This window comes from Strongylocentrotus purpuratus, unplaced genomic scaffold (genome assembly GCF_000002235.5).
Source record: "Strongylocentrotus purpuratus isolate Spur 01 unplaced genomic scaffold, Spur_5.0 spur5_scaffold_9, whole genome shotgun sequence".
Lineage (NCBI taxonomy): Eukaryota > Metazoa > Echinodermata > Echinoidea > Camarodonta > Strongylocentrotidae > Strongylocentrotus > Strongylocentrotus purpuratus.
Window position 1 is genome coordinate 25453041 of NW_022145615.1, and position 12337 is coordinate 25465377.

Below are 12337 nucleotides of genomic sequence, written 5' to 3' on the forward strand. Positions count from 1 at the left end.
TTCAAATCAGCCAAGATCGATCAATCATCTTTCAACTCTAATTATCATTTCTTAAAAGTCAATCCATTATGGTCAACAAAAATGCATTTTTTTAATGCGAACTTGAAGAAAACGGCAACCGCATCAATTCTTTGGTAAGAGACAGGATTAATTGCTCGTCCGCAAGACACCCTTGTCAGATCTGGTTGCCTTGCAGGAGAATCGATATCTTTAGTCCTTTTTTGCTTAAATTTTGTCACTAACTGCCAGTTCAGACCACAGGAAATTTATACGAAACTTGTATAAAGAATGTTGTATAAAGAACGTTGTATAAAGAACGTTGTATAAAGAACGTTGTATAAAGAAAAGTCATTTAAAGAAAAGTCATACAAAGAAACGTTGTATAAAGAAATGTCGTATAAAGAATCATCTTATAACAAAAAAGGCTGTACAGACTAGAAAACAATTTTTAAAGAAACGTCAAATAAAGAAGTCATTTTGATTAGGCGAGTTGACAACACAGCTGGCCAATCCTATATGCGTGCTTCTGACAAGCCCCGCCCAGTTACATGATTTTCGTAGGATACAAGCTGAAACAGGCACTTCGCTATACAACATTTTGATATACGAAGTCATTCAGACTAGGGAATATTACGTATAACATAGCTATACGATGGAATTTGGTAGTCTGAATGAAGGGTTAGTGAAGCATTTGATTTCAGTAGAATTTGGGACAGGGGTTTGATTTGTTTGATATCGTCATTCGATAATGTCTATTTTTTATGGGTTGGCCAGTCTCACGTTTCATAGGAGGTGTTTTTACGTTTGTCCTGTATTCCAAAGTGCTTCATGTTCACCTGTATCTCGTGTTTCAACCCGTCTCCTCCTTCGTCACGATCGGGTATTAATGTTTCATCCCTACTCATGTTTGCTAGAATTCAAATCGACAGTTACTACTTCATTCAGTTTTTAATTCTACTCAATATTTGATTTTCTCTTGAAATTCTTGTTTCTTGAGCCAATTACAACCCCATCTTGTCAACAGTACTGATATGATTTCCCCTCTTTAAACCACTACCCTGCTACATTTCAATATCATTTTATTTAAATTACTTAATAATATGTAACATTGGCTTATAAAATGGTGGTAAGAATAGAAGAAGACAAGATTTTATCTCATCTAATGAGATCAAAATAAATTCATACTAAAGTTGATTATGTTTTTAAGCACTTGGATAAGTATGACATCCACTGACAACTGCAGAATAACAAGGATTTGGTAGAAATAAGATCAATCATTCAGAGCATTATCACCTGCTCTCCTTAAAGATAAACTTGAGTACTGGTAAAAAAAAAAAAAAAAATGAATTCTCACTGAATCAAACGAAACTTACACTGAATGTTCACGATTACAAATAAATTTCATTTGCCAAACAATTTTGGTAGAAAATGTTTACTAGCTGAGTAATGAGCATAGAAAGATAAGGAAATTAAAGGAAACCTAAACCCAAAGAATAAGTGTAGGTATTCTGAAAAATGAGATGTATTCCTGCCCTTTGATGTACAATATTCCTTACGAAAATATACAAGATATATATAAATAAAGATATTCTTCGCATTATGTGATGCCTTTCAGCATAACATGGGCGCAGCCATTTTCTTGAAAATGTGACGTACCTGTTGAAGTTGTACATGTATCATGCACCAAGCTTTAGTTGGAAAGAATTTTTAAATCAATAACGAAACCTTTACTTTTCAATGAAAAAAAATAATAATTGAGATGATATAAATTATATAAGGTGAATAATAAATAACAGGGGCACAATTGTAACAAAATTAATTTATAAATACTACACTATAGCAGTTGACAAATCCATTTCATTTATGAGAAACCTTCACCCCAGGAGAGCACTGACTTACTTATGCAATTTGCCTTCTGGCAATTATAGTACAAAGGATAATAGCAGCTGAATGAAATGCTTCATCACCACACACGTCTGGGAAAGAAGCATCCATAAATTTGAATACATTTACTTGATAACCGACTTCGCATAGTACGTCACATTATCAAGAAAATGGCGATGCCCATGTCGTGCTGAGTAACTGTAATTCATTTTTGCTTTATACCTCTCTCATACACTTTGGTGGGGAATCTTGTAGATTTATGGGCAATAATATAATATATCTCTCAGAATAGGTAAATTTATTACTTGGGGTTCGGTTTCCTTTAAGGGAGGTAGCCCTGACACTATTTGTGTAGTCTAAAATATACATCTTTCTGTGTACAGTGCTTGTTACTTTACCAAGACTGGGCTAAATTTATTACGATTTTGATGACTCCAGAACCTTGCAGTATATACACACCAAAAGATGTTTTTGAAATTTACCAATTCTTTACATCTTGTCAAACTGAAAATATAAACATGGTACATGTATACAAAAATGCAATCAAACAAATTTAAGACACAATTTGGTGAAGTCAAAACTTTGGGGAGGACGTCCACCTCGGGCTATGTTTATACATAATCTCATCTCACACACACACACATGGTTAACATTCCATAAAACATCTGTCAAATCCTACCCCTTCTCAATCAATCACGTCCCTATCTCATCCCAAAGTATTATTCCTTCTCGACCACTGCATGTGACAAATGACAAACACCAGAATAAATTATCACAGAAAACAGGGTGTAATCTCATAGAGAGTGATATTACAGATGACAGCAGTGATGTTGCCTCTCCTTTAGATATGATTCTTAAAGGTGTGTTTCAACAACTTTCTGAAGTATTATATTTAAAGGTATTGTTTTAACATCTCCCTTAGATATATTTCTTTAAAACAAATGTTTTCATATCTTCCTTGGATATATCATTTTTACAGCAAAAATGTTGATTTCTTCCTTAGAAATAAAATTTTCAAGGATTTTAATATCTTCAAAAGATGTATTATTTTAACAGGTAATGTTTCAACATCTTCCTAGAATAGTTCTATAATTTTAAAAGTTTGTTTCAAAATCGTCCCTATATACATTTCTTAAGGTATCTTTTGACATAGTCCCTAGGTATTTAAGGCAAGTTTAAAGATCTTCTTTAGATATACGATCTTAAAAGGTATAATTGAAGATCTTCATCAGATAAGATTTCAAGAGGTATATCTAAAGATCTTAATCCGATACAATTTTAAAGGTATATCTTAAGATCTTAATCAGATACGATTCAAAAGGTATGTTCATTACATGAATCTCAAAAGTATGATTCAATATCTTCTTTCGATATATTTTAATTAAAAACTAATTTTAGCATCTTCCTTAGATATTTTACATTCAACATATCATTTAATACCTCTGTTAATTATGATTCATTTAAACCCCAAGATTTGACGCGTCACTTACATGTGATCTTAAAAAGGGAAAACTTTTGGCAGCTTTCTAGACAGTGAAGTTGTGTTGGGTTTTTTTCTTCAAAATAGGATTTGACAACTCCCTTTACATATGCCTTTTTTTGTCCTAGAAATCATTTAACATCTTTCACAGGTATGCTTTCGAGAGATGGAACATTTCCCTTAAATACAACTAAAAAAGGTATAATTCAACATCTTCAATGTAAAGGGCGTATAGAGGTATAATTTTTAAAAGGGTAAGTTATTTTGATATCTAATACACACAAAGGAAGTCAAATGAATAGTAAACAATACTGCAAATATATATCTTTCTAAAATTCTTTTAAATCTAATTGGCCATCATCGAATATGGATGCATTTTTAATGCAAATAAAAATTATGTGAGGACATACTGATATTTACTTTACATTTTGCCCTTAGATAAATAGCTGCTGGACAATGATACTAAATATATCATCTTTTCACAATTTCTTGAAATTTGATCAAATTTCAGAGGCTGTCATTCGTTTATTTCTAAGTCATACGAGTTCAAGACCACTTGTATCGATTCTCTCTCCTTTCAATGTGGCCATTGATTTTTCTCCAATCTTCTCCCGCGACCAGTCTGATACAAAATGGAAATTCAGTTTAGAGGTTAAGACTTCACATTTCAAGGGATGTTGAAGCACAAATAAAGGGGATAGAACGCACTCTCGCTTCTGCTCAAATCAATGATTCTCGAAGAGAGAAAGGGAGGGATGGAAAGAGAGAGAGGGAGAGAGGGAGTACACAAAGGGAGTGAAATACACAGTGAGACAGAAAAGAACAGGAAGCAGGATAGACAAAGAGACAGAGAGTGAGGGGGACAGGGAAAGAGGGGGTAAAGAGAGAAAGCAGTCATCAAAAAGGAGAGAAAGGGGGGGGGAATTATATGAGAATGAAGGAAACTAGAGTGACATCGAGGTTGAGAGACAGTTCGAGTGAAGACAGAAGATTGAAAATTAACCCATTGCTTACGGGTACCGGGTGAATCCTAGGCATTAAGCCTATGGGAAAGAGAAAATAGAGTATTCACTAGGTTAAGATGAAAAGGGGCTCTTAATGGGGATCTTCAAGTGCGCGAGTAACAAAAGGGCTTTGAAACATCGAGTGGCTTCCCTTGTAAAAAATGTTATACTTTTTGAGACTGAAAAAACAAATCAGTTTTCTCCTTTTTAGTATTGATTCATCAAGGTTTTACAATAATACGAATCACTTAAATACAGGAGCATTTACACTTGGTGATCCCACAATCTTGCTCCAGGCTTTATTAGTATGTCAAAAGTATAGGGTTAGGGTTGCAGTCAGGTTTAAGGTAAGGTTTAGGGTTGTGGTTAGGTTTAGGGATTCGGTTTAGAGCATGAAGGTTCTGCAGGGAAATTGTCGCAGGAGCATAAGTCGTACGACATGTGCACTCATCTCAACCTACATTACCTGACATTCTTTGAGTAAATTTTCCACAGGCTGCATATATTTTATCACAAGAATTCAAAGATATGTAGATATCTGGGTCAGATGCCCTAGTTGAGAGTTATCATATTGGGTGACTTAGATCTGACTTAGTTTGTTGGCTGCCCATAGTAAGTCTCCTACAGCCACTGACAATACATCGGTGTTATGGCCTTCTTACTGGCAGCATCACATCTAAGAACGTCAAGTATTAACTTTTCTATTGCAAAATATAATCAAACTACTCTGTTTTCCACATTTACCATTCTCATCATTCAAATTATAAATTATGGGGCAAACACTTTTTCTTGATTTACCAGGTTTTTTTTTTTTATCCTTTATCTTATCATTTATTTTATCTTTAAAATGTTTGGTATACCTTTAATCCCTCCCCCCCCCCCCCCAAAAAAAAAAAAAAAATCTATATATATAAATAAATAAATAAATAAAAAAATGAATGAATCTGAAGAATAGTATATATATGTCTGCAGATCAATGTTTAAATTATCAACAAAATATTGTGAAATTGTGATAGCCAGGAAAGAACAAATACCCTAGAGATAGCGATGAACATGAGTGCAAAGTTTGTGTCGGTCAATCATAGTATGTGGAATAATTTAATTTCCTTTACATGCCTCTTGGCAGTAGAAAAGCAGGTGTAGATAATTACAGGCTTCGGTATGAGGCGAATGAGGCGGATGGCGTCCAACTCACCGAGGTGCCATTCAACACACATCCGCCAGCCGATCCCAAACATTGACACAACCCTATAGCCAGGGAATAGCAGCAGAGACTGGGTTTTATCATCCCCCCTCATAGAGGTTGGAGAAAGAGAGGAAGAGAGGAAGAGAAGAGGAGAGAGAAAAGAGAAGAAGACAGAGAGAAAGAGGGAGGTGAAAGAAAAACAGAGAGAAAGTGATCGGGACGAGAGAGAGAGAGAGAGAGAGAGAGGGGGAAAAGAAGAGAGAAAAAGAAGAAAGAGAGGGAGAAAAAGAGAGGTGAGAGAAAGACAGAGAGAAAGCGATCTGGAAGAGAGAGAGGGGAACAGAGAAATAGACGGACAAATTGACAGGTTTGTAGACAGAGCTAGCTAGCCAGACATAAACATGGGCGACAAAGTGAAAGAAGAGAGAGAAGGAGTCAGAGGTAGAGTTTGTAAAATAGATAAAGGGAGGTGAAATGCGAGGGGGAGAAAGTGACGGACAGACACACACACATACAGATTGGTAAAAAGATATCAACAAAAACACAGACTGGCACACAGGGACAGATGGACAGACAGAAAATCAGACATAACAAAAGAGACAGACATAAAGACAGATTAGATAAATAGAAATAAAGATAAACTACCAGCTAAGCAGATAGAGATGTATGCAGAAAGACAGAGCCACATGCAGACTGATGAAAATAATTATTGGCATACCAGCAGACAAACAGAGGTGGCGCGATAATGGGGGATGGAAATGAATACCCTTCCTGTATTTGATGAATATTCTTTCTGCCCCCGTGGAAACTGTTAAGAACCGTGCACTTTCTCTCCTCCGTGTCTCTGTTTGGCGGTTTTCCCCGGTGACAGGGGAGAGTGAGCAATCACGAGCGCAGTCCCAAGTAAAAAGGGCATGAAATAAGACGGCAATTTCAGCTCACATTTATGTTGTGGCTACATCCCCGAGGGAACTGAAGCGAGCGACCATTAGTATTGAGACAGCTGCTCACTCTAGCTCGCAGTGGCTGTCAAAACACACATTACCTAATATTGCAGGTCCCTAAAACAACAGTCGGGGTGTAGAGAATTCCCAGCACTTCAGCCATTTTCCTTTCCAATCTACACAATTCTCAACAACTTTTTCATCGTAGCAAGCTAGACAACTGATTTCAGAGCGACCAATTCTCTTGTCATCACGGTGTTAAATATACTTAGGTTAAGCAAGGCCATATATTTCAGCTTTGGGCAAGCACTTACTAAAGAAACGGCACATAAATTTTCTGCTGCTAATTAGTTGTCTATGAAAGTAACTACTCTGCATCAATTTCCCACACTCGCCGAATACAAAACTTGAATCCCAAACTATACCAACCCTACTCTATGACCCCTGACCCGACTTAAAACCCCTTGTAACCCTAACCCTGACCTTAAATGTTTGACAAAATAAAGTGCAGACCAACTGTTGCAGGAGCAAATGTTAGATCCCCAAGTATCAAATCAACATTGACTGTTGATCTGCACACAATTAAAGTGGCATGATTTCTACAAGCACACATGCACTTGCACTGTAGCATGTCAATTCATGAAAGGTCCCTTAGATGCCTTATCATGACTTTTATCTCTCACATCATCAGCAGAGAGCCAGAAGGCCATTAACTCTATGTTCAGAGATGGGTTAACGCCCTTCTGGCTATCAGCAGACAGCTCACCATCTTCTCCCACTCAGACTAATAAAATTCATTGTATAGCTATCAAAACCACATACAATGTAGCTACAGTATATAACTAACTTTTTTTCTAGTGTGAATGTTTTATAAAACCATGTTTAACAAGGCATTGTATATACGTTTTAGCGTTGATTCAAATGAAAACTCGATAAAGAATCAATGCCCACTGCTTCCTAACGTCATATCATACCAACAATGTATAAATGGGTGGGGCTTATCGTAAGTGCTCACTGATGATTGGTCAGCTATCATCTAAGCCTACCCTGAACATGTCAACTGACCTCATACTTCAAAACTAGTTTCTTTATACAGGCAAACCTGTATTAGTGTCCACCTGTATATAAAGACCACCTGCGCATTAGAACAATTTTTCTTGTCTCCCATGAGCGGTATTTATAAAAAGATTTCACTGTACCATGTTTCTTCATCTGACAACCTTTTCACATGTGTGTATGCCCCTTCTGCTATAGGACTCTTTATGAAAGGGTTCTGTGGATGAGTTTTGTATAAATTTCCTCTCATCTCAACAGACTATCTGTCGTGAGGAAGTGAATGTTTAATGTAGCTAACATGATGGAAAGGTGTTACCTGTTGTTCACGGTCCATTGGCGGAAGCATAACATGCATCCATGTTTTATAGCTTATACACAACAATGCTCACGAAAGGGCAAGAGGCAACGTTGCCCCCCCCCCCCCACCTCTCCCCCTGGACGAATCAAATGTTTGACAGAGTATATCGATCCTTATAAACAAATGAAATTCAAATGTATACACCACAGCGCTCAAAGGTCTCACAAACTATATCAAAGCTCATGGGGTGAGGATTACAGAAATTTGCCCCCCCCCCATGGAAAAATTCAAATGTTTTAAAGAATATGTCAATGTTCATGTTCAAGAAGGCTGTGGGAATTCGTACATTGAAACAAATAAATGTTTTGCAAATTACATCAATGCTTGCGAGAGCTTAGGGAAATGTTTACCTCTTTTAAAAATTAAATGGCCATTTCAGAACTCCAAGGAGCTCTCAATTTTCCTCCTCAAGCATAACTTTATTTTAAACATGAAAAGACTTGGTCAATCTCAACTCTGACAAGAAAGAAATTTGTTATTTTTACAATTCGAAATGACTTCAAATGTAATGCAGTTTTCAAGCCACAGTTGACAATAAAGAAGGTTGTTCAAGGCTTGTCAAGTATGGCAACAATTCGTCCTTGTTTTCACGAAGTGACGGTAGTGAGGAAAATCGTAACGCAAAGTGAATGCAATTTTTGTTCACTACCGTCACTTCGTGAAAACAGCGACGAATTATAGCATAATATGAAAAGGTATTTAATCTATAAAGATTCCAGCACACAGAATGCATTATCAGGTAAATTAAAGTAGACCAGGCCAGTTGATTTTAAAGCAGTGATAGTTTTAAATAGAAGAAGAATTCATAAACTGAACATATTAATTAAACTGATTTTTCTTTTCAAAATTCTTGTCATGAGTTGAGTTGATAACCTTGCCCTCTGTGGTACTTAATAAAGCCAAAATAATGTGAGCTCATATCATGTAATACGTGCTAAAAACACCCTTCTGGCTCTCAAAAGATGATTTCATCGTCATGCATCCTTTAACAGCTAGGAGTCTGGGAATCTCAAGTGACAGATGGAGGCGGATAAAACTCAATCTTATCTTTCACTGGAATCTTCATTAGTCTGGAGGAGATGATATCTCTCTATCTCTCTTTCTCTCTTTCTCAATCTCACCATTTTGTTGCTGTTTCCCTCAACTCCCTCATTCCACACATTTCTGACCATATTCTTACTTTCTCCTTCCCCTTTCTCTCTCTATCTCTCTCTCCCTCTCTCTTTCATGTTCTCATCTACTGCTTCTTTTCTTGCTTCTCCATCTCCCTCATCCTCCTTGTCTCTTTCTGACTCCCCCCCCCCCCCCTCTCTCCCTCTCTCTGTTCTTCTGTTTCTGTACCCCCTATTTCTCTGACTCCATCTCTTTCCTCCCTCCTCCCTCATTCCGAGTCCCCCCCCCCCCCTCCTCCCATCTCCACCTCTTTCTCTTCCACTCATTCTGTCTCCCTCTCTCTCTCTCGCAATGTTCCTTTATCAGACAGTCCCTGAAACAAACAAGGGCTTCCCACGCAAAAAAAAATCTAACACATCATGTTCAGCAAAGCTTTTAACACGACATGAATATCATCAAAATACCACTTCTTTTTCTTTGACTCTATATGTTGAAACTGTAGTCTTTTTCCAAGATTTCAGAACTAAAGAAATGTGTAAAAACTTGTTTGTATGCCCTTATGCTGGGCACATGACAATTTACGTCATGCTTATCTGTCACATAAAAAAGAGGGGGAAACAGCTTTTACAATAATTTTGCCAACATTCATGAGTTTATAGGTTCACCAGCTGTAACCCCCGTGCTGCTACTAATAAATAAATACTTAATATCCCTATATTAAGAAAAGACCCTGTTCATTAATTTGTTTTAATCAATGTCAATTGTACATCTTTCAATCGTGATGGTTTTAGATGATAATAGATTAATTTACAAGCCAAGGTTATACACTACGAGACGAAAGTACAGAGTTTCTGTTACTATGCCAACACATTGACTCTTAGCTTCGTGTATATATGACTCAATATTTGATTCTTTCTTTCTCTCTCTCTCTCTCTTTCTCTCTCTCTCTCTCTCTTCTTCTTCTTCTTCTTCTTCTTCTTCTTCTTCTTCTTCTTCTTCTTCTTCTTCTTCTTCTTCTTCTTTCTTCTTCTTCTTCTTCTTCTTCTTCTTCTTCTTCTTCTTCTTCTTCTTCTTCTTCTTCTTCTTCTTCTTCTTCTTCTTCTTCTTCTTCTTCTTCTTCTTCTTCTTCTTCTTCTTCTTCTTCTTCTTCTTCTTCTTCTTCTTCTTCTTCTTCTTCTTCTTCTTCTTCTTCTTCTTCTTCTTCTTCTTCTTCTTCTTCTTCTTCTTTCTTCTTCTTCTTCTTCTTCTTCTTCTTCTTCTTCTTCTTCTTCTTCTTCTTCTCTCTCTCCTTCTCTTTCTCTATCCCTATCTTCATCTCCTTTTATCTCTTTCCTTTTACCTATCTCTCTCTTTCTCTCTCTCTCTCTCTCTAGTTCTCTCTCAGCTTCAACTAGAGAAAAAACAAGATAAAAACAAGCACAATCAAAGCTAATCAGCTTTCTTTTCAATCTTAATTTTCATCTTAACAAATGAATTGCACAAACAAATATCTTTGTCAAGCAGTTTTCAAAAGGCCTGCTTATAAAATCAAGGATGTCTGTCTGTCTGGTGTATAGGAGGTCGATCATGCAGTTGTGCTTGAGAAGTCAAGTGCCTGACTGAGTAAGATTCCCTTTCCATTGCTATTTTTTACTCCATTTGACATCTTTGATAATTCGAGTAGCGATTTGAAATACCTCCATGTTACCTCTTCTTCTACAGTAAAAATCCTTTATCATTATTATTCCACATCATTTATTTTTTTTTGCCATTGAATCCATTGCAAAAATAAAGTGAGTGATTCCTGTGTATAAGCTTATGGGGAAAGGTGAATTTAGTTGTTGATGGGGTAAAAAATGAAAAGACTTATTATGTGGTCTGTGTTCTTTTAACAGCATTCTTTATCTCCTTGGCAGCAGATTCCCCCATAGTCCTCGAGCTCAAAGCATGAAAGCTTCATACTTAACCTGTTAAGTACTAGAGCCTGATAAAGCTAGAGTTGGAGTCTATGGAAAATGCATTTCATACCAAATTCCAATCGTGTCAAACTGGTTAAACAAAACTGATGCTCTTTTTTTGCTGTTCTATCACATGACAGCCAAAGAGCTTCTGCATATCACATAAATGCTCTCAACAATCAGGGAAAAACCTTGCTCTAGATAGATTTAACATGCAGTGCTTCTTCATAACAAGTTTTTTTTTTAGCCTGAGTAAAATTGAACTCTCTCAATTCGAAGTAAACACTGCAATTAAAGATGAAAAATCATGCCTAAAAGAGCTAACTTTATGCTCAAATAGTACTACAGAATATATGATCTGTTTGGAGCCAAAGAGATATTAACTCACATCACATTAAATACACAGAGGTTTAATACCCTTCTGCCTCAAACAGTCAATATACAAGCCATGTTCCTTGCACTTCTCTATGGTATTAATTATTAAATCATCTGGTCAGCGCCAGAAGGGTATTAACTCTGGCATCAACTCTGCATTGTGAAATGATATGAGTTAACACCCTTCTGGCTCTCTGCATACGTTTTGAAAGCGTACTTTACACGGACGGAACTTTTACACAAAAAGAAACGGTGACTAACAGTGGTTCAAGTACATCTCGGTGGAGACAAACAACTTGCATTTCAATTAAATGCTTGCCTTGAAAAGAGGCATCCATCAATGATGCTCCATGAATGCACATTAGAAAGCTATCCAAGGAATAGAAAGGGAGGACTAGAGATGCGTTCAAGCGATTTTTTAAAGCTAGAATCACAAACATGAATCACAAATCAAAACGGCGTTAAAAAACATGGTTACTGCGGGAGAGCGTTCAAGCGATTTTTCATCAACGCTGATTCTCACTCATTTCAAGCCAAGTCACTGCTCATCACACTGTGCAGTTTGACCCAGGAAGTATAGTTCGCTTGAACGCAACCGTGTTTGAAACTAAACATCTTTGAAAAAACGTGTTTCTAGGGTGAGAACCTGTCGCTTGAACACACCCTGAATTTACTGTAGATGAGTAAGAAGCGGTTGCCGGTGAAGTCACTGTGAGGCATTGATATGATTCCTGTTCATTATGTAGGAAGGACACAACCATCTCTTTACGGACACTGCTATATCTCAAAAGGTATGTCTACATCAGCTCCAGATTGCCAAATAACCCGCTATTTCTGATTTGGGAAATAAGCCCAAAGTTACAAATCTTCATCAGCTTGAGACTCGACCTCAAAACTCAAAACTCAAGCTTGTGGTATCTTGCTCAGCGTTCACGCATAGTGCATGTCTTCGGGTTGGTGACGACGCACCGGACAAATAGCAGGATATTTTGCAAACTAA